This window comes from Panthera onca, chromosome C2 (genome assembly GCF_046562875.1).
Source record: "Panthera onca isolate mPanOnc1 chromosome C2, mPanOnc1 haplotype 2, whole genome shotgun sequence".
Lineage (NCBI taxonomy): Eukaryota > Metazoa > Chordata > Mammalia > Carnivora > Felidae > Panthera > Panthera onca.
In genome coordinates, this window is record NC_138347.1 from 33,620,303 (window position 1) to 33,639,829 (window position 19,527).

Here is a 19,527-nt window from a genome sequence, read left to right on the forward strand (position 1 = left end):
AAGAAAATGATGAAAGTGTGAAAAATGAAGACTTTTAAGGCTCTTCTCCTTGAAGGTAGGAACATACCATTTTTTGATGTCTGATTTAATAGAAATGAAAAGGATTTTCTTAGATGATATGTGAGAGGAAATTAAAGTGTTTTTGACTTCCCAAATGAAAATAAAAATCTCTCAATGTTTTGATTAAACTTTTAATACTTTAAGCTATTAAGATTTATATGGCTTTCCGTGTTATCTTTCATGTATGAAAAAATTGTGGTTTCTTTGTGTATTCCCATAGTTCGCAGTGTCGCAAGTTGGGGATTTAGATACATATTTTTTAATAATATAAATGCTGTTACATGAGAAAATATATTCATATACTAGGATATGTGATTAAGTATTTCTGATAAAAATCAAAACAATATTTTTAATGAATTTATTGAATTTCACTTTAGAAGGTTCAGACTGAATGAATATTACTTTGCAGCATTTATTTGTATGAACTCCACTGTGGTTTGCTTCTCAGATATCCCGGGTATTGTGGAAATCCTAACATTTGTTTAGGATAACATTATTTAGTTTTAATCAAAAGTCCTCTTGAGTTTTGAGTCTTGAACGGGTCCAACTGGGAGAAATGAGAAACAGCAATATTTCATGTCAAAACTACAAAAGAAAAAATAATTCAAAGATACTGTACTAATTTATAATATCAGATAATATGCTTAGTACTAAAAGGTAAAGTTCATACAACCTGAAAGTCAATGTATTGAAAATATGCTATGCCATACAGTGAGTAGTTTTAAAATAATATCAGCATTAAAAAAATAGTAAATATATAGGAGATACATTTAGTAAGGTGATGTTCACATGTGATACTTTATTAACCTCCAATTCTGCATGCTTGTGCTTGTTTTTTATTATTTTTGTTATTAATCCTTTTTAGGCATGAAATCAAGATAAAAAGAATTAAAAAACTAGCCCATGTCACCAAACTAATGTTAGCAGTGTAATTTAATGAAGGCAGAAAATGCCTTTAAATCCCTATTCTCTACCTAGAAAATAAACTCCAGAAATATGAGGGTCTTTGTTGCTCTTATTTATTCATGATATTCATGCTCCTTGAGCACAGGCCACATGCAAGGGAGACACTCAGAAGACATTTGTTGAATGATTCCACATGTGTCCGTTGGGCACTTTAATTGCATTTTTTCTCTTGTAGAGCAATTGAGTTATTAATGACACCTACTACGTTGAGTGATAAGAATTATGTAAGACATTACCAGAAATGCATTTAGTAATGCTCTCTTAGTTCAGTTTGAAACAACTTGATACATGAATTCTGGATATGTATTTTGATAGTAGATTCCCACTTTTATCTAAAGACATGCCTACAAATTAATTCTAGATCCCAGATCAGGCTAAAATAATACATTTAAGCAGATTTTTCACCAGTAATATTCACATTATAAAAGAAAATCCCTCTTTGGCCTATGATATAGGCAAATGGTGGATTCTGATAAAAATCATGAATATTAGTAAAAATTAGCTATGTGATAGGAAACTGTTAAGTACTTTACCAACATTAATGCTTTTATTTCTTCTCTTTTTACAATCTCGTAGATATATAAAAACCGTTTAAAAAATTAAGAACGTACTTATTTAAATTATAAACCCAAATTATTATTTTAATATTTAATTATATGGAAATCATTATTGTGATATTTTACATTATTTAATCTTTGAAATCTAGTGTGTATTTTATACTCACAGAACATTTCAATTGAGATGTTAAATTTTCACAGAGAAATTAGATTAGCTTTCATAAAATTTATTTGAAAAATTAGACTTATGTACTCAGAATGTTCCAAATATACTTAAAAGTTTTCTAATAACTGAATGGAATATTAGTTTTAAAGTTCAGACAACATATTAATAGAGAACAAGGAAACAGGAAAACATGATGCTTAATAAACATATTTTAAAGGAATAAATTCATTTATGACCTTTTAAAAGATATCTGTCACTTAATAGAACTAGAATTTCTCAATTTTCTGTGTCTTTTCATATAAACTATTTATATTAATATTTTCTAAAGAGCAACAATTTTGCTTCATCTGATTTATTCAGACTAAATCTTTCACCAAATTATACATAGGAAATTAGTTTGGTGATTCTTATATAAATCAATATGCCCCTAAACCAATTCATCATATATATTTTTTTAATAGATAGATGCATTTTCTGAGACTGTGTGTGTGCGTGTGCACACACGCACACGCACATGTTGGAAGGTGCTTGTTAGGACTCTAAAAAGGAAAAACTAAAATAGATGAATGTGTTACTAGGAGTTAGGCTGTAAAATACACATGTTGAACAAGAAAACATAGATTCACATTTGATAATCTTTTTTTTTTTTTCCCCCATTAAGGATTGTCTATCTTTGCAATAATTTAGTAGCAAATGCTATAATAATTTATGGACATGGAAAAATGAGCACATATTTTTAACCTGTCCAAAAAACTGATAAAAGTTAATGTAGGGGACACAACTAATTCACATTAATTATTTTGGACTTTGCTATTATTGATTATTGTGTTCAAGGCATCTTTGAATCTAACACTCAATTGCAATGGTGTCAAATTTGATACTGAGCCAAGTCTGATCTCATTTTTCCAGGCTTTGCATGATTATATCCTAAACACATAATTCGTTTGTTCTATTTTAACATCGTAAAAAGATGATGAGTTTTGAAATTTGAGTGAGTGTATGGTTGTTGATTGACAAGTGAAGATTGAAATTATAACAAGTTTGCTTTATAATTTGGTGAATTTGTTCAAACATTGCCATCTGTTTTTGCAGGGAAACCAAGAACAATCTCTCAGATACAAATTGATTCTGCTTGGTCACTCAGCTGGTGGAACATAGGGGTAATTTACAGAGAGATGATTGTTCATTTACTTAAAAATTTCCTCATTCTTAGGCAAGTGATCATTCCGGAGGCAGTACACTACTCACAAGTCTGTGTACACTCTGATATTTCTAAACTAATTCAAAATGGAACTCTTGTCTCTGAGCTACTGGCTTTCAAGTAGAATCCAATTATACACCTTTCACTTTTTATAAAAGTCTCAGTGAGATTTTAAAGATCAATATAACTCCAAGGCAGAACAAAAAGAGGGTAAAAACTATTATTTTAGCTAAAGATATAATAACACAAATACTTATTTAAAAATTATAATCATTTAGCGACTACTATGATAAATTCTGGTGGTTGAAAGGTACCGTACATTTGGCTTATTTTTTAACTCTTCCCTGAATAGACTAAAAAGAATCTTTTTTTGATTTTTGAAAACTACATAAAAATAGAACAAAGTCTATAATTAGAATCTATGTCTTTTCTTTAAAAGGCAAGATAGTGTCATTTGGAACTGTTAAATTAATTAAACCAAAACGCCATTGGTCTGTTCTAATGCCTTTAGGAGTCTGCAAAAGCTGCAAATGTTGTAAGATAATGAAATCAAAACCTAAGGACAGACAATTAGGCTTCCCGAAATAAGGCAATCTATATGCTATAGCCAATTATATAATTTCCTTGTTTTGCTTCGACTTTTTTATAAAAGTCTTTCCTCTAATCTCTGTGGGTGGAACTTGCCCCTAATCACTTGTGGTTTGACACTGCCTTATTAGAGTTGATTCTTTGCTAATCTAAACTCTTGAAATTTTTAGGAGGCCTCAGTTTATCTTTTAACAGAACTGAGATTCTTTGAGAAAGATAATAATGTATTCATTCAGTTTCCAACAAATACTTTGTAAATATTTGTTGAATGGAGGAAACAATTAAATTGAAATAAATTGAGTAGAATTCAAACGAGTATATTATCTATAAATGTAAAACTTCTTTATATCAATGGGATTGTAAATATTAAAAAAAGAGATAATTTAGTAAAATACTTGTAGTATATATTAGAGGAATTTTTTTTATCTAAGGATGTCTTTGCAAATCAATAAGAAAAAAATCAGCACTTCCATTGAAATAAAAAAGAATATGGACAAAGATAATGGTTTGTGAATTATTTACAAGTGACAAAAATTTTCATTCCTATGAATAACCAAAAAAAAAAAAAAAGGAAAAATTAAAAGAATACAATATACACATGATTTCAATTAGTGTATTACAAAATAGGGAAACCAAAAGTTTTCTTGTATCCCTTCCAATCCACCTGTTCTCTCTCCAGCCAAAGATGACTTCTGATCTGTTTCTTATCTCTACAGATTGTATTTTTTATAATTTTATAAAAATGATTCTGTAAAGAATATTTTCTTTGGCTATCTACTTTCACTCAGTGTAATAATTTTAAGATTCCCTTACATTATAGACTCATTTTTCTTATATATTTGTATGTATTATGTGTAAAGACTTTCAAAAACACTATTTGAGGGGCGCCTGGGTGGCTCAGTTGGTTAAGCGGCCGACTTCAGCTCAGGTCATGATCTCACGGTCCGTGAGGGCTGTGAGTTCGAGCCCTGCGTCGGGCTATGTGCTGACAGCTCAGAGCCTGGAGCCTGTTTCAGATTCTGTGTCTCCCTCTCTCTGACCCTCCCCTGTTCATGCTCTGTCTCTCTGTGTCTCAAAAATAAATAAATGTTAAAAAAAAATTTTAATAAAAAAAACACTATTTGACATGACAATATATATTTATATTCATATAATGTATATAAATTATGTGTATTAAACCATATTCAATTATATGTTCTTATTAACTGTCATTTCCACTGGAGTAAAATCAAGGTGGAGTCAGAGATTTTTTCAGTGACATTCACTTTTTTAATTTCTTTAGCTATTAGCTTAAGAAGTAGTTTTTGGCACATAGTAGACAATAAATACTTGTTAAACAATCATCAATGTCTGTATTTATAAAACATTTTATACATATCTGATGCTTTTTTTAAGATACATTCCAAAACATGAGGGGTGCCTGGGTGGCTCCGTTGGTTATTCGTCCGACTTCAGCTCAGGTCATGATCTCATGGTCCAGCATCACCTGGGGCTCTGTGCTGACAGCTCAGAGCCCAGAGCCTGCTTCACATTCTGTGTCTCCCTCTCTCTCTGCCCTTCCCCGCTTACACTCTGTCTCTCTCTCTCAAAAATCAACATTAAAAAACATTAAAAGAAAAGATACTTTCAAAACATGAAATAGTAAATTTCAAAAGGTAGGACCATCTCTCCACTAATGGATGGATAAACAAAATGTGATAAACCCATACATGACAACTTTTTAAAAAAATGTTTATTTGTTTTTAGAGAGAGAGAATGTGTGAGTGAGTGAGTGGGGGAGGAGCAGAGAGAAAAATGGGACAGAGGATCTGAAGCAGGCTCTGGGCTGACAGCAGAAAGCCTGATGTGGGGTTCAAACTCACAGACCTTGAGATCAGGACCTGAGATCATGACTTAAGTCAGGCATTTAACCAACTGAGCCACCCAGGCTCCCCATGACAATTTTTAGATAAAGTGGGAGTTAAGTAGAAAAGTAGCAGGACATACACATTTAAGATATCCTAAGTTTGCTTTGAAGAATTTTTGTGTGGGGTATGTGCAAGAGATTGTTATCTACTAACTGTTATCTATTCTCCGTCTATTGCCTATTTATTTATTTTTTTCTCTGAGAAACCGGATATACGATTAACTACACTGTTGTAACCAAATGACACTATGTTAGCCATGCTCATTCTGTTGATCAGATGTTACAATGATAAACGGAAATTGTGCTTTGTTACTTTCCTTTTTACTCTCTTTTATGTTCTTTTCATTTTCTACAGTGAAATCAGTTACATTTATATTCACAAAATTCAGGCCATTTAAATTGAGTTTACTCAAATATACAGTTGTATTTTCATTTCTTTGGAAGTTGAAGTGTGACTTGCAATTATTTGAGTTTGATTGTAACTAAAACATTTGTAATGTCTATCCACAAGATAAGGGATAGAGATGGCCAATAAATAAGAAAAATATTTCATCTCCTTTAAACTCCAAGAAGCACAAAATCAGGTTAAATAATGATGAACTACTAGTTTACCTTACCAAATTGGGAGTAATAAGATAAATGTAATTTTTTTGTTATATGATTGTTATTTCTGTGATATTTATAATACTTACATTTTTAATTATTATGCTTCTTGCAATGTAGTCAGAAAAACTGGAAAATAATTTGCTAGTAATGTTTATATTGCTTGGTTAAAAAAAAAGGAACAAAATGTGTGTATGTGTAAGAAAATGTTGAAAATCACGATCTCTGATGGATGAGGTGTTGATTATTCCATTTTCTTCTCATGAAAATGTATTTATTATTTTATTGGGAAAGCTTATAAAGTTGATATGCTGTGGTGAATTAGGGGACAAAGACCTAAAATTTAGCTTAATAGCTTTATTTCTTTTGTATTGCCTACATGAATGCCTTTTCAATATATTATTCTAAGACTACTCCCACTGTGTTTCACGCATCAGTGTCACCAAAAACTGATTCTATCTCAGATTATTTTCTGTTATGTAGCACTATATTTCCATCTCAAAGACATTGTTAGACATTCTACAGTGTGAAGGTAAAATAGGTCCTCTTCTATTTACTGATATGAATACCCAAATGTCTCCAATATGTGATTTTCCCCAAGTTGCTTACCCTCTGTAAGTCTCATTTTTTCACCTATGAAATGAAGCCATTGCTAGCATGCCTAAAACTTAAAAGTAATTAAATAAATAAACAAATAAATAGTTTGCATTATTTTAATTACAGCTAAAGTTTATTGGATAGCCACCACATGTCAGAAAAAAAGGTTAAAGGCTTTGAAAGAATTATTTCACTGAATTCTAATTAGCAATATTTTAGTTAGAAATCCCACTTTACAGGTTAAAAATACTATATCAAGATATTTTGTGTTTTCCCCAGTAAGAGAGTCCTTAAAAGATAAAACCAGGATTAAATCTCATATAGTCTAATCTGAGTTCTTTTGTTTTTAGCCTCTCACTAAAGTTTCAACAAAGGCCTGGTTCTCAACATGGAACATGCACCCATTTAGACTGGGAGTCATTTGTAGTGCTCTCTGGACTTCTTGGGCTGGAATTTTATTTATCTATTTTAGTCATAATCATATCATTGTTGACTTATGGAAAAATAACATTAGTGGTACTTTTATGCAGAAAATAATAGGGACCATCGCTACAATTCTAATTTAGCTATTTGTGGAAATTGATTCAAACTGGACACACAAACGTTACAAGCCCTAATAAGCAATCTAAGGATAGTTATAGTGAATTTAGCTTCCCTAAGCATACAGTTTTGCTTGACATTATAAATACTTCACATTTTCCCTTTAATTGTCATGGTGGTTAATTTTATGTGTTAACTTGGCTAGATAATATCTCAGATTTTTTGTAAAACACTATTCTAGATATTGTTGTGAAGATATTTTGTAGATGTGATTAACATTTATAATCAGATGACTTTAAGTAAAGCAGATTATTCTCTGTAATGAGGGTGGGTTTCATTCAAGTAAGTTTAAAACCTTAAGAGCAAAAACTAAACTTTCTTAGTAAAGAAGGAATTCTGCTTTAAGACTATCATAGAAATTCTGTCTGAAATTCCAGCCTACTAGTCTAACCTATGAATTTCAGGCTTGCTGGCCTTCACAATGACATGAGCCAATTCTTTCTATTTTTAATCTCCATCTCTGTCTGTCTATTGATATATCTATCTATCCTATTGACTCTGTTTCTTTGGAGAGTCCTAAAATACTATTTTATAAGACTAGCAATAGTAAACCTAGTCAAATAGCTGATCCAATTTGTCTTGATAAGCAAAATAATACAAACAAAATAGATCAATAATAAACAAAAAAAGTAATTAAAGTACTCAGCTTTTCTATATGACTTGTGAAATGATGCTTTATAAACCATATAATATACTAGCTTACTTGACATGGATTAATGAAGTCACATAACATTATAAGCTCTTGGGTTTTTCCTTCGTTCTTTGTTGTAGAGTTTCAGGGATATCCAATTGAAAGCACACTAGTTCGACAGCTTTTGAATATAGCTCTTCATTTCTGAACTGTATTTTACCTTTACAATGAGGAAAGTTGCCTGGCTGGCTCCTAAGATTCTGAGTATTTCACGTATGATACACTGAGTAATGGAAAAACAATTGTTTGTTTCTATCCCTGCTACTACTATTGAATATGTATATAAATGCTCACTTTGTGAATGTCTGAAAAAATATATTTACTTCTTTAGAAAAACAATCACTTTAGAGGAACAACTAAATTTCTCTTTGAATTCGACCTAGAAATGTTTTAAAGATCATACAAAAAATATCAGCTCATATTTCTCACTCAAGATTTGTCTATGTTTCTATCCTAGTGAGTTTTGTTACTTGAATCAAATCCCTGAGAAGTTATTTCAGAAATCTTCATACTTGTCAACACCAAAGAAAATAAATGTAATGGCATTAGCAAGAATTAATTACTAATTTTATTTCTAATTGATAATCAAATCCAGCGCCATGTTCTGAGAACTTCCAACATTTTTCTTTTTCTTTTATTCTTGTAAACATTATAGTTAAAGATATAGAGATTATAAAGCACAAATAGAGAATATTTTTAAGAACATCACTTTCTTGGTATTTGCTAAGTCCAGTGAACTTATTTAAATGCAAGTGAGAATGACCTACGTCCTTCCAAAAAGGTCTTCAATACATAGACATTGGCCTGCAGGCAGCTAACAGAGAACTCCGCTTGTCTGCCCTGATAAAGTATAAATTCGTTGGAAGTACACAGTTATATTATCAACAATGAATAAACAAAACTAACTAGTGAGAACTATTGTTGTTTCTGTAGAAGTGTGCATTTCAAAGAAAGAGAACTGTTCTAAAGATATTTCGAAGTCTTGTCTTTTGAAATAAAGATCACTGTTCAAGAGAGAGTAGATTCATTGATTATCATAGAAACATTAGAATGTCCATTTAGAGCACAAGAGCATTTCATAAGCTCTATAAAATGAAATGATCTTTTTCTCTAGACCTTCAGCTGTACTCTAAAGCCAAGTTTTATCAATTCTAAATGATTATTATAAATTATTCAAATTTTAACAATATTGCAAAACATGAAAAATATAAGCTGTGACATGAATATTATATTTTCAAACACTGTTAAACAAACTGACCAAGAAAACAGAGCAAGTTCCAACAATTATTTTTTCCCAGGTGAGATGTGTCACAAGAACACAATAATCTCTATGTGACATTTATTTTATTCTGTATGATGCTACAGAATATGCTATAATTATATGTCAGTCTACACCCAAGATTTTAAGCTGATACAGATTTTAAGAGACATATTTAATCGATAACCACATACTCAAGAAAAATGAAAATTATATAATTAAATAGAGGCATGGGTAAATGTACTTTTTTCTACATTTTTATGAACTTAATTACAGTCAAGATCTATTGGTAGCCATTAGCAATCATGTCACTCTTTCCTTTTATTCTTGTAAAATGAACTTTTTGTAGTTACTCTGACTTATTTTCCTGATGCTTTGGAAATAACTCCAGTTACACCCAAACACATTTAATGGGTGACTTCATTTAATTACAACCTCTCTAATTTTAAAATTCACATTCTGGATTATAACTCTTTTTATTCAATAAAGGGTCACATATTTTCTAGTTTATCTCTAAAATATCTCCAGTGTGTTTGTCTTTCTCCTTCCACACAACACCATTGAAATTCAGTCTCTTAGGTATCTGGCATAAAATTCTGGGGTGCGTTTCTTGTCTATTTCCCTGACTCTAGAATATTTACTTCCCTAATTTTTCCCCAAACTGAAAATTACCTTCATAACATGTACATGTAACAATTTACTTTCTATGTAAAAATTACTCAACAACTATGAATTACTGCTTAACTAGACTTAAACTATATTCCTAAATTGCCTTTCCCACTTAACTTTGAAAGATTTGCTTTTTAAAGAGGCACCTAGTCCACTAATTTTTTTATCAAGCCCTTTTTCTTCTCTATGTATTTTCTCATCTATACTCTGTGTCTAAAGTTCATGGTTTCTGACTCTACTTTCAGGAATCGTATGCCTTTTGGTCGTGCTACCCGAGGTATAGACAAGTGAGAATAATGGTGTGGACTAGATTACAACATTTTAGCTTGTTTTTAAATGTTGTAACCTATTCTGGCCAGTTATTCACCAAAGTCTTCCTATTCTCCCTATGAGAGTACCATTAGAATATACCTCCCTCCCCTCTTACAGTAAGATGTGGCCATGTGATGAGTTCTGGCCATGGGAATGTGGACAGAAGTAAGTTTTCCAATTTTACAACCCAATACATATGATTTGACATATAGCGCTATGCTTCCTGTTCATCTCCATGCCCGGACACAGAGTGCCAATGAGGGGCTCTGAGGTCCTAGGTAATAGCAGCACCCCCTGGATGAACCAAGAATAGAGTTTTCAATGATTGCCTAAAAAAAAGCCCCCTACCAGTTTGTACTGGTTTGTACTGGTATAAACCTAACACAAATGCATAAATTTTTATTGTGTTAATGCACTGAGAGTTTCATTACACCAACCAGTAGCTTTCCCTGAACTATAAAAATGCCCAGCCCCACATTTGGTAGATAGTGCTACTAAAGATTCTACTAAACATGTATGTTTGATAATTCCTCTACATGAACTCATGAGTATTGCTGAAACAAACTCAAGTAAAAACTAGAAGATAGAAAGCCTATTTTCTCACTTAGTCTCTATCTGGATCCCTATCCATACCTACATATTTTTAAAATATCCATGTTCTTGGGGCGCCTGGGTGGCGCAGTCGGTTAAGCGTCCGACTTCAGCCAGGTCACGATCTCGTGGTCCGTGAGTTCGAGCCCCGCGTCAGGCTCTGGGCTGATGGCTCGGAGCCTGGAGCCTGTTTCCGATTCTGTGTCTCCCTTTCTCTCTGCCCCTCCCCCCTTCATGCTCTGTCTCTCTCTGTCCCAAAAATAAATAAAAAACGTTGAAAAAAAAAATTTAAAATATCCATGTTCTTAAAGACCATGATATGCATCTACTCTAGTATATGCAATTTTTCATATATTTAATAATAGTTTTGTTATGAAATTTCAAATCACGTATTGATTCTGTCCCTTTACTTGAACTATATATTATTATTTATATAGGAAGAGTTTATAGCCAGAGTTTGCATGAGTAAAAATTTCACCTCATAATTTTCCACCTTAACTTTGCTGTGCCTCAAATTCACCAACTTCAACAACCATAGATTCGGTAGAGATTACTAGTACATTGAAGAAGATATATAAAGAATGGTTACTATCATTGAAATTGGTAACTAATACATGACAACTTACTTTATTTTAACTTCATAAGCAAGTGGATGTGAGCAAATGAGACTGCTTTGATACAATAATAAACACTTTAGTTTTGTTATAAACATAGTGAAATATTAATAACACAACAGATGTATTATGAAACCCCCGTTGGTACAAAGCACTGTATTGATTAATTTAAAAGAATGTGTTTCAAAATAAAGCTTCAACCACCTGTAAGATATTTAATTCTTCTGATTTCAATTTCAAATTTCCAATTTTCAATTTGCATCAATACTCATATTTTGGAGCTACTGCTTTCAGATTATATGAAGAAATTTTATTTAGAACACATGAAGCTGTGCCCGGCACACACCAGGCTTTAACAAATGTAGGTTCCTTCTTCATCCTCTTCACTGAAGCCTTTGGCTCTGCTGTCCAGGTCTCCCTTCCAAGGCAGTGTCCATTTCTTCCACATTCCTATCTCATTTCTGTCTCACAGGAAAATTCAAATTCTCCAAATACCATCTTCCTAACTAGTATCACAGAACAAAGTTAGTCCATAAATATCTACTCATATAACATGAGCTTATTTAATGATGACTAAATGTATTGATCTCTTGTGTTAGTGTATTGGAGTTCTTGCTATTTACTAGCATAAAACTGTCTTTAAAGCCATATCATTTTCCCATTAAAAAATGAAACAACTACTAGCTATACAGCAATTTCTAAGTGCAAGGCACTGTTCTAATTACTTTACATATATTGACATTTTTAAGTATACCCCGAATCCTGTGAGATCAGCAAAGTTTCTCAGTTCCTCTAAAGGGCAAGTTTGGATTTCTGTTTTCAATAGATTTTTTTTTCTCCTAAGACACTGGCTAAACATTCTGACTGTATGGAATAAAGTAATAGCTCATATAATTTTAAAACATCTTTTTAAGTATATCGACAAGATGGCCTGAAAGTAAGGATAGATCATGCCCCAAATGCAATGAAACTGACAACACTAGAAGATAAACACAGATATCAAACATAATCCTCAACCTGAGGACTTTCACTGAACCTTGGATATATTAAGCTTCTGTTGAGTCACTGAGTTGGGAAAAGAGAATAAAATCTAGGGATGTATAAGCCAGGGAATCTAGTAGGACAACACTGCATAAAACTGAGATTCTGGAGGATACATATTTAACATAAGAATGAGTGAGAATTTCTAGGTACACTGGAAGAAAATACAAAGACAATCTGCCTCTCTCTCCTTGACACTGAGTAAAAGAAAACATATATATATATATATATATATATATATATATACCCTCTAGAATCATATCCCCATGATGTCCTTCACCCCCATTATTGCAGTAAATTCACACACACACACACACACACACACACATACACACACACAAAACGTGGGATTCAAAACAAGCAAGAACGTCCACCATTTCAAGTCATTACTGAAACATGACATGAAAAGAAAATATAAAGCACACAGTTTGGAAAAGAAAAAGTAAACAAACTTATTTACAGAAAACATGACTATGTATGCAGAAAATCATAAGTAATCTACAAAACAGCAATTAGATCTAATAAGCCAATATAGTAAGACTGCAGGATAACCAGTCAACATACTAAAATCAATTACATTTCTATATGCTATTGGCAAATACTCTAAAAATAAATCTATTAAGTGACATCATTTACACTAACATAAAAATAACGTTTTAGAAATAATTTAAGAAAATAGGTCATGATTGTATTTAAAATCAAGATTTGGTATCGGCAGTGTTAAGTTTTTTTTTTTTTTCCTCTGTAATTTTCAGTATATCTATTGTTCATCATTAAATGAAAAGAAACATTATAATATAGAGAAAACTTCAACCATTTGTTACTAAACTATAATGCAAGGCTCAATATTCAGACCTGAGTTCCAATTTTGCTTATACTGAAGGCTTGCATGGTTACCGAATTTGGTGAAGTTCCACAAACACAACATACACACATGCATGCTAGTAACTCTCTATGGAGCTTGTCACATTAATGGCTCTCGATTAACAGGATACCTGATAACCGTGCCCTTGTGTAGCCCCCTCCCATATTGACTCTGAACTTCACCATAGAATTGTATAAGCCAATGGGACGATCAGCAAATTTGACACAAAGAGATTTAATAATCCTTATACATGGGGACTTGCTCTCTTTTTGCGTTGTGACCATCATGTAAAGAAGAAATGACAAACTTATTGGGGAGGCTCTTTCAAAAGCCATCAGTAACTTCTAGACATGTGAATGAAGCGATATTGAACTTTCATCCTCAGCCAAGCCACTACCTGAGTATAGTTGCATAAGGGACCACAGATGAGACCAAATGATCAACTCAGCTCAAATTATCAATCTGGCAAATCAGAGCAAGTAGTAAGAGTAACTTTAAACCACTAAGATTGAAGGTGATTTGATGCATGGCAATCTGTAACTGATACACACTGTGTAGTTTTGTTTTCTTCGTGGAAACAAGTACTATCTTGAAATGTCAAGTTTATTAATGTATTTATGTATATATTTACTTTATCTTGTGTACTGATTTTCCTCAATAGAATATAAGCTTTATAAGATGAGAAGCCTTATCTATCTGGCTCACTATTGTATTTACATGGCCAGGAATATTTAAGGTACATCTTAGATATTTAAGCAATATTTTAAATTAATTTGAATAAATAAAAGTGCCTTTATTCCAAAGGATTCCTGGCAATTTATTTCTCTGGAATAGAGCTTCGACTGCCATATTCTGTTGCTCAACTCCAGTGAGTATCAGAAATATAGAACAGGCATGTTCAAAACTCTTACTATAATAAAAAAAATAATAAATTAACTTGAAAACAATAAATATAACTATATAATATATATAATACATATAATATATAATATATTATCTGTAATGCATACAATATACATATTTAATACATATAATACATAACTGTGTATGCTATGAATATATTATAAAACCATAATAATATAATACACAAATAACATAAGTCAACAAACAACATGCTACCAAATAACATTTTAAAAGTCTTTAATTCATGTATATTGGGTTAAGATGGAGGAGAAGCTGAGTAAACTTTTCTTGTTGAATTTGATAGCTAAATCTATGATTGAGTGCTAATCCCAGGATTACCAAAAGTTATTGTAAGGGTCTTTGTGAAGTCCTAATAAGTAACACCGTTCTAAATTACCTGACTTTTGATTGATTTGAGAAGTAAGATTAAGTTGTGATAGGTGGAGGCCAAATTATCAGTTTACTGATAAAGGTATTTTTGAATATTAACTTTTATGTAGGCTGAAAGGATTTGCTTTATATAACAAAATTGCCAGGATTGTGCATGTTTACTTATAGTATGTACTCAGGACAGGCACGAACAAATACACAAACACATCTCATGGAGGCATTTGGCCAGGATTTATGATCTGAAATAAGAGAAGAGAACCCTTGATCCCAGTAATTAGTTACTCCCAATACAAAAACTGAAGAAATTGAGTGAAGAAAGTTCCATTTACTTCCTTAAGTAGGGAAATTCAGGTGACACTCAAAATACTCTGGACAGAAAGAGGGCAGTCATCTCAACCTGTTTAATCTCTCTTCGTATGGAAAGAAAAATCGGGTATAAAGAGACAAGATCTCCTTCACATCACTCAGTTATTTTCCTTTGGAAATTTTTAGTCTCTTAACAAGTAGGAATAGAGCAATGTCATCTCTTTAGGGAAAAATTTTGCTCCCACCTTTATAAGGTCAAACAGTGCATTCATTGAACTAAATCAAAAGTCTCTTTGCACCTAAGACTGAAAATTAACTCATTCGGTCATTACTCAGTACAAACCCTCTCCTTTTCATGGAATTTTTAGAGAGAAATTCGATGCCAAATATCAAATGCCATAGCAAATTCAAACCCAATGATGTTAATTTTAAAGGAATTAAAGTCAAAAATAAAAGTATTTGACCCTTGTCAGTTATATTCTAAATAAACTACATTATAAAATTCATCCTTATCTATTCACTGAATCTTGAATCTGAGTTAGAGGAGTTCTTGATGCAGGAGCAGAGTGGGGTCTCTCAGCAGTTAGAGAGGTCTCTTACAAGAATAGCAAACAAAAATCAGGATCTCAGAAAAAGTGTTATCCCAGTACAAAATCCCTAGTGAGTCTTATGTTTAAGGATTATAATGAGTTACTTAGACACACAAAACTATTAAAACCTAGATCTCCACACTTCACATTTAGAAAACAAAACAATCTCCAGGTTCTAGAGCAGATATCTCAGGGGAAATTAGTTTTCTCAGAATTCAGTTCTAACCTTAAATGTCACTTCACCAGGATACTTTTTATTTGTCTAGAATGCATGACCTAACCTGTATACTTGAACTTAAGCGGGAGAAATCTCGGCAAGATTTTTTTTTTTCATTGTGCATTTACCAGAACTTGAGGATGGGAGGAATGGAGAGGAAAAGGTATCTGTCTATAATGAATATCTTTTTTGAAGAAAATGGTATTTGGTACACTATTGCTTTCTTCAAAATTTAGAAATTTGAAATGCTGGAAGCCCCAGTCAACCATTCTGTATATTAAACTCTTTGTATGTTCTTTGTGAGCCCTTCAATGTTTGCATTTGAATGTTGCTTTTCTGGTGAGTGCTGCTGCTGAATATGGCCATCATTATCTTGTCTGCAAACACTTCTAGTCCTGTGCCACAGTTTCTTCATAACTATTTTATAATTTTACATATGCATCAGCAATTTATGAGAGAGCTTGTTTCCCTAGAGTCTTGCCAACAGAGTCTGTCATCACAAATTGGATTTTGAGACAAAATAATTCATTAGACATGATCAGTTTAAAGTTGTATTTCTCTTATGGGTAAGTTTGAACATCCTTTAATATATTGAAGGACCTTCGATATTTCTATTTTCCATGATATGTCTGTTTATACTTGCGGTTCAATCATTACCAGATTTTTTCTTTTCAAATTTTAGAAGCACTTTAGATCGTCTCTTAGCTCTGTGTGATGTAAATTGAAAATACTTTTTCTTCTGTTTTCCATTTATTTTGTTTTTGTTATTATTATTACTATTGCCAAAAAGGTGTTAAAATATATTTATTAAGATATCGTTTTACATGGCATTAAACTTTTTAGTGTAAAATTCCATAGGTTTTGATAAACTCATACAGACATGTAACCACTACCACCATCAAGGTAGAGAAGAGTTTCATAACCACTTGATAGACATTGAAAGTCTCACAATTTCAGGTAGGACTGACTTCACAGGGGAGCTATTATTATATGACTCGAGATTAACCAAAGTCAAAGTAACCTCTCTACATTCTAAAATCTGATATTGAAGGCCACATTCTGGCCTGTCAAAAATTCACTAGGTTTTATTATTTTCCACAAATACTACTTCTTTTTTCTTTGCTACTCATATTCTCAACCCGTGCACTAGAATATGGGTTTTTGTGGATTTTTTTGAGGGGATAATATCTTTCAATAGTCTTGATACTCACTGGTTGATATATTGTCACAATCACATCCCTAATTACATTTTATTCCTTTGAATCCCTCTGAAATCTGAAACAATTATGACCCTAGTGGAGATAATGGGGGTAAATAAAATGTGTTTTACTCTTGTGTGACTTTTCTTCTTGTTTCACATCACATTCTTTCTAATACAGATTTATCAGCCCTTCACACATGAAAATAATAACTCTAGATGGAGAGTCAGGAAAATACCATCCCTCAGATGAGTGGGTATTTGAGTGACTGACCTTTGCAGGATCTGGCCAAGCAAGAAGATGATTCATGTATGCATTTAGTGGGTTTACTTAGGGGTCATGAAACACATTCCATGAATTGTTGGCTTTTTCCCAGTGATTCCAGTGAAGGTTTGTCTTCTAGAACTATTCTTACCTCACAATAGGCCCACTTGCCTAATGTTGTGATATGAAGGTGCAGGCCAGAAGTCAAATAGTCACAGAAAAGTGTTCGGTGGCAGCTGACATCAGAAATATGTGAGTAGTGGGAGCGTCTGGGTAGCTCAGTCGGCTAAGTGTTTGACTTCAGCTCAGGTCATGATCATGTGGTTCACGAGTTCAAGCCCTGCATCGGGCTCTGTGCTGTCAGTTCAGAGCCTGTAGCCTGCTTTGGATTCTGTGTTCCCTCTCTCTCTGACCCTCCCCCGTTCATGCTCTGTCTGTCTCTCTCTTTCAAAAACAAATAAATATTGAAAAAAATTTTTAAAAGACATATATGTAAGTAGTAGAGGAGAAGCAAAATTTGAATTGTCAGAATCCAGAATTAGTCTGCTGAAAATTATAATAGGAGTGTCAGGAAGTCAAGAAAACAGCACCTTATTTTTCTAGATTTATTGTATTTACAGGTTTTGTTACATTTTTCAAATGTAATTTGTGGCAATTTGTTTCTCATTATAAATAAATAATTTCCCTCTATAATTAAGTTTGTATTTTAAATGTCATATTCATGTTCTTAAAGGAAGGACCTCAAAACTATAATATTTGTGCTCCCCAAATCTGGATATCCCCTTCTTATGATCTGAATGTTTGTATGCCCCCCAAATTCATATGTAGAAATCATAAGTCCCAAATGCTGATATTAGAAGATAGCATCTTTGGGAAGTGGTTAGGTCATCAGGGTGGAGCCCTCATGAATGGGATTAGCATCCTTATAAAAAAGGGTCCAGAGGAATCCCTTACCCCTTCCAACTTGTGAAGATACAGCAAGAAGATAGTAATCCGTGAACTAAGAAGTGAAACTCGCCAGTCGCTAAATTTGCTATCCCCTCGATCTCTTAATGCCAAGCCTCCAAAACTGTAAAAAATGAATTTGGTTGTTTATAAGCCACCCAGCCTATGATATCTTATTAAAGCAGCTCAAATAAATCGAATACTAATTGCTCTAATAGTCACATGTCTTTCCACCAGCCAAGAGAGTCACAACCCATTTTTATTCTCTTGTGGACTTCCTTTGCCATGATTTTTAAGTCACTTCTTTCCATGTTACTTTGTGTTCTGTAATACTTTCAAAATCCTATGTAGCGCTTATTGTACCTCTCTTGGTACATTTCTTTCTCCTACTGAGTCAGGTACCATTTTCACCACCATTTTACAGATGAGAATACAGAGAATAGAGAGTTCAGTCAATATCTAGGTCAAGTTTACATGATCATCTGAGGTCAAGTGTCTGTGTGCTTAATCACTGGGTTATCCTGGAATCATTTAATCACAAATACAAGTAATAACAACTCCAAGTTGTTGATTAACTATTTTATATCCTTTTATGTTTGAGTTATGCATATAAGATGGCCTTCCTTCCTTTTCTCTTATTCTTTTACCAATATCTTCTCAAAAATACAATGAATAATGTATATAAAAGTGTTCCATTGAATAATGTCTCATCAAAACTTTATCTTCAGAGTATCTTGTATATCATTTACTATAATGGAAGATAGGTGTACCAGGGTGGCTCTGTTGGTTAAGCGTCCGACTTCGGCTCAGGTCATGATCTCTCACAGTTCACAAGTTCAAGTCCCACGTCAGGCTCTGTGCTGACAGCTCAGAGCCTGAAGCCTGCTTCAGATACTGTGACTCCCTCTCTCTCTCTGCCCCTTACCTGTTCACACTGTCTCTCTCTCTCTCTCTAAAAAATAAATAAACATTTAAAAATTAAAATTAAAATAATAGAAGATATTGAGAAGCGAAAATCTCACAGCATGTGTATAAACTTTGAAAATAAATGTGAATCCAGATTTTGGAGCAATTAGCAAGTCAGAATATTTACTAGGAAATAAAATTTTTGTTCTAACAACTGAGTGAATTTAGGGGATTTAGTTCCTTCACACATCTTGTCAGAAAATAATGAGATTAAATGCTTCATAAATTATAAAACGAGCACTGGTTTCAGAATGACATGAGTTTTGAAATGCTTTTGCAGCATGTACATAGTCACGAATAGCCCTTTGTCATCACTGGTTAATCACAAATGAGTTGAAGTCAGATCAGTTTAGTGTGTAGCAAGCTGCAACTGAAACTCTTTTTTATTGCCCTTCTGACTAGACAATATTCACTAACGTACATCTCAATAATACCAAGAATGGGGTTAATATATTTGACCCA

The 19,527-nt window shown here is 32.7% G+C and overlaps 1 long non-coding RNA gene across 1 annotated transcript; it reads right to left on the bottom strand.

Annotated features, from left to right (window-relative positions):
• Positions 1–404: 404 nt before the first annotated feature.
• LOC132682780 (uncharacterized) lies at positions 405–17,257 on the bottom strand. The gene is made up of 2 exons (XR_009611859.1): positions 17,164–17,257; positions 405–607 (listed from the first exon to the last, which is right to left on the bottom strand). It is a non-coding gene; the product is annotated as an uncharacterized LOC132682780 (long non-coding RNA).
• Positions 17,258–19,527: the final 2,270 nt, after the last annotated feature.